Source organism: Schistocerca cancellata, chromosome 5, assembly GCF_023864275.1.
Source record: "Schistocerca cancellata isolate TAMUIC-IGC-003103 chromosome 5, iqSchCanc2.1, whole genome shotgun sequence".
NCBI classification, from domain to species: Eukaryota; Metazoa; Arthropoda; class Insecta; order Orthoptera; family Acrididae; genus Schistocerca; species Schistocerca cancellata.
In genome coordinates this window covers 240,609,613-240,614,067 of record NC_064630.1, presented here as the reverse complement: position 1 = coordinate 240,614,067, position 4,455 = coordinate 240,609,613, and the positions used below count along the sequence as shown (strand labels likewise).

The 4,455-nt window shown below is 43.5% G+C and overlaps 1 pseudogene; it reads left to right on the top strand.

Annotated features, from left to right (window-relative positions):
* The first annotated feature begins 593 nt into the window (after positions 1-593).
* On the top strand, positions 594-711 carry LOC126189885 (5S ribosomal RNA; annotated as a pseudogene).
* The last annotated feature ends 3,744 nt before the right edge of the window (positions 712-4,455 follow it).

Sequence of the window (4,455 nt, the reverse complement as noted above, 5' to 3'; positions counted from 1 at the left end):
CTGTCTCGGATCTTCAGTCATCGCTTCCCACCGTCCCGAAACAGGTCAGTATTGATGCCACTACCTCCTGGAGCCTTATTGTTTTTATGGGCCTCCAGGGTGGCTTTTATCTGATCCGATGTTGGCTCTGGAACTTCTTCTTCCATCATCTGCAATCTTTACCTCATCACCATGACTTAGTACTTTGTCAAAATATTCCAAAGGCGTCTGTTTGCTCCACTTAAAGGAATCACTGTTTCCTCATTAGACGTTAGGATTAAAGTTTTCAGTCTGTCTATGCCTCTCGCAAAACTCGTCAGTTCAAAGAAGGAGCCAAATAATTTCCTTGAATTCTCAGCTTCCCTCGATATTTGTTTGCCACATTTTCGTTTCTTCCACCGTATGATTCTGTCTGTTCGTCTTATTTCCGCCGTATATCAACGATATTACGCCCTTAACGGTATCAAAACAGTATCTCCTCATGCAGTCCAAACGCAAATTGCTTTTCAGTACTAGCATGAAATGGCTGACCAGTGACGTTCGCATGTGATGTACCAGGAGAACGTGGGGACAGAGCTTCATTTGAATTTTGGAGACATTTAGGCGCTTTAGTAGCCAACGGCCTTGCCGCAGTTGTAACACCGGTTTCCGTCAGATCACCGAAGTTAAGAACTGTCGGTCTGGACTAGCACTTGGATGGGTGACCATTCGGTCTGTCCAGCGCTGTTGGCAAGCGGTGTGCACTCAGCCCTTGTGAGGCAAACTGAGGAGCTACTTGATTGAGAAGTAGCAGCTCCGGTCTCGGAAACTGACATACGGCCGGGAGAGCGGTGTGCTGACCACATGCCCCTCCATATCCGCGTCCTGTGACGCCTGTGGGCAGAGGATGACACGGCGGCCGGTCGGTACCGTTGGGCCTTCATGGCCTTTTTGGGAGGGGAGTTACTAGCACGAATTAATGCAGTGAAAACAGTGAGAGTAGACGGATAAACAGATCCAGTTAATAAATTATTTAGTACGTCATAATAGCCAGCCAAACTGTGCATTGAGAGAAACCTTAAAGTTATATAGACTAAAGCAGGAAAATGCAACTACAGAGCGAGCTACAGGAAACGGACGTTTTTTTGGATAGTTAGTACACCTCTGTAGGTGGTAGAGGGATTAGGCGGATACGTCATGCACTTTGGGACTATCCATAGATAGCGATGGAACAATGGACGATACCTTTGCTCTAAATGCAGCCTCCCTTGTGCAACGCCACAAATATTTCATCACTACCGCCGCAAGTTCCCACGTTTTTCAGCTTCGTATTTATTGGGTATGGAATCGAATAAGTCGGAAGATTAATGATCAGACGTTTTCTTGAGATTTCTTACCGATTTTCGATATGGCTGCTTGCAGTTCCATCTTAGGACCCTTCCATTTCTTGTGTTTTAATGAACTTCATCAATAATACAGGCAGCGAAAGGCTATTTACAACTGGTACAGAAACCAGATTGCAGTTATAAGAGTCGAGGGATATGAAAGGGAAGCAGTGGTTGGGAAGGGAGTGAAACAGGGCTGTAGCCTCTCCCCGATGTTATTCAATCTGTATATTGAGCAAGCAGTAAAGGAAACAAAAGAAAAATTCGGAGTAGGTATTAAAATCCATTGAGAAGAAATAAAAACGTTGAGGTTCGCCGATGATATTGTACTTCTGTCAGAGACAGCAAAGGACCTGGAAGAGCAGATGAACGGACTGGACAGTGTCTTGAAAGGAGGATATAAGATGAACATCAACAAAAGCAAAACACCATCCGGAATGTTGTTCAAGAATGGCACCACAACAGGTTTAATCGCCAGATTGACGAACAGATCTGCAGTCAGAGTGCGTGGGATAACCACGAGAGTGCTTCAGGTACCATACGAAATGGCACCCAACACCATAACTATAGGCATAGGTCCAGTGTGTCTAGTACGCAGAGGGGTTGGTTGCAGGCCCTCAAACGGCCTCCTTTTAACAAACACGCAGCCATCACTGGCACCGAGGCAGATCCACATTTCGTCTGGAAACATAACAGACCACTACCCTGACCTCCAATAGGCTCTCGCTTGACACCATTGAAGTCGCAAATGGCGTTGTTTCTGGGTCATTGGAATGCACGCTACATGGCGCCTGGCTCGGAGTTGTCCTTGAAGTGACCGATGATTTCGGCCTGATCAATAATGTGGGGTATATAATTAGATTTTTATTAAGTGAAGTCAATGTCTTAACAAATTCTACTTATCCCCAAAATTTTTGTACTTGATACTGGCTATACACCGAAATCATGACAGTGATATGAAATAAAAAAGTTGTACAGTAAAATGGCGGAAATATCATTCAAACATTATTACATGAATGTAGCCCAAAAATATGAAAAGATTATTAACCGCCATGCAACAGTTCGTCGTGTCACTGTAGTTCTGAAACATCCCCTTTGAAAAATTATATAAGACTGTGCTTAAACTGACACAAAATATTTTTAGCGCAACGCAATCTGACTTTCAGAAATCCCTACAAAAGAATGGCCCTGACTAACATTAACCTATGCGTTTCACAAATCGCTTACCTCACAAAAATCTTGGTTACTCGAACTACTGTAATACAGCGAGCGCCACTACTGCCAGCTAAATAAAAGATTCAAACTACGGAAGGCACTAACTACTGATAGGCATAGTTAGCAAATGAAAGATTTTAATAGAGAACAAACAATGTATTTACCTTAATAACGTTGAAAAATCATAATGTACATATCAGTTCATAATATCCAGTATTACAAATTTCAAAACTCCGCCATCTCTGTCCCCACATCCACCACTGCTGGCGGCTCACCTCCAACTGCGCAACGCTACGCGCTGTTCACATCCAGCTGCCCAACACTACAATGGCAGACAACAATGCAAACTAGCCACAGACTGCACAACAGCACAGCCAGTGATTTTCATACAGAGCGCTACGTAACGTTGCCAATAGGAAAACATAAACAGCCTACTTACAGTTCTAACTCCTGCTGAAATTTCTGCAGCGGATGCCGTTTGATGCCGCAGAGCCACACGACGACACGATGGTCTTCGCTCCCGTTATTGCCACGTGGCCAGCTGGAGCCCAGTCTTCTTCCCACTGTACATTCTCGTTACCACCACTGCCAGCAATCATGTATAGTGGCTATATTCGTGTCAACTCTTTCTGCGGTATCACAGAAGGAAGATCGAGTGCCTCCTAGTCCTATTACACGACATCGTGCAAACCGCGTGAGAGGTGATAATGGCGTCTTTGTCGCCTTAAAGGCATTCTTGACTGACATGAACTCACCACGTCCAATCTCAAAGGTAACTAACGCTCATGACCATTAAAGCGTGTATGTAAAGCAAACCTGATTTGCATCCTCATAGTGCCGCTACTAGCAGCGATCTTATGCGACTGGCGAGAAATTTAAATACATCATTTTTCAGATGCAGAAACAAACCTACCAACTGCCGTTCACGTCGTTTGTGATGTAAACTTAAGATCATCCTGCGGATGCCTTTTCAAATAAGTGGGGATACAAGTTACCACCTCCCAATATATTTTTTCCTTAACGAAATTTGTTACAAATAGTGTATCTCTTTTTCCAATTCATGGAATCAGTACTAAAACTAAAAATAAGAATAATAATAACGAAAAATGTAATGTCAATTGATTGGTCCATACAAGTATGTGTAATTTAGAAAAATATATTTTAAATAACTTTCCAGCAACATTAAAAGAATTTAACTACTAATGAAGTTCTGTTTAATACGAGCCTAGTGATATCTTTTTGGCCAACTCTTTCGGCTCCATTGACGAACTTCTTGGTAGAACCAATTCATGTCTATGTACTGTTAATGTTAACTTGAGTGTTATGATCGTGCGGTTTGAGGTACCATGTCACGGACTGCACAGCCCTTCCCGCCAGTGATTTGAGTCCTCTCTCGGGCATGGGTGTGTGTGTGTTGTTCTTAGCATAACTTGGATTAAGTTAGTTTAAATGGTGTAGGAATAGGGCCCGATGACCTCAGCAGTTTGGTCCCTTAGGAATTCACGTATTTGAGTGTTAAGTAAAAATCTGACTTCAGTGAACTAAAGGAAAAAAGAAGAAGAGTCGTGAAGCGATTTTCTTTTTGATGATGGCGTGGTTAAAATATCCTACGAATTGTGGTATTCACCTCACTGCATCATGCAATTACATGCTTTGTGACAAGGTGGCTATTGTGATTCTTGAGTTTCTCCTGGCGTATTTGATAATCAAAATATCCACGGGTGTGCTGCCGGTCTATAGTGTCCAACGGGCACAATATTTCGGCGATCATACATGTCGCCATCATCAGGTGAACTGACGGACTGAGCTCCTGTGAACGTGCCGGCACGGAGATCCGTACGCTATGGCTGCTCAGAGGGAACTGGGTTCGGTCGCGGCGGCGGCCGCTATTATCTCT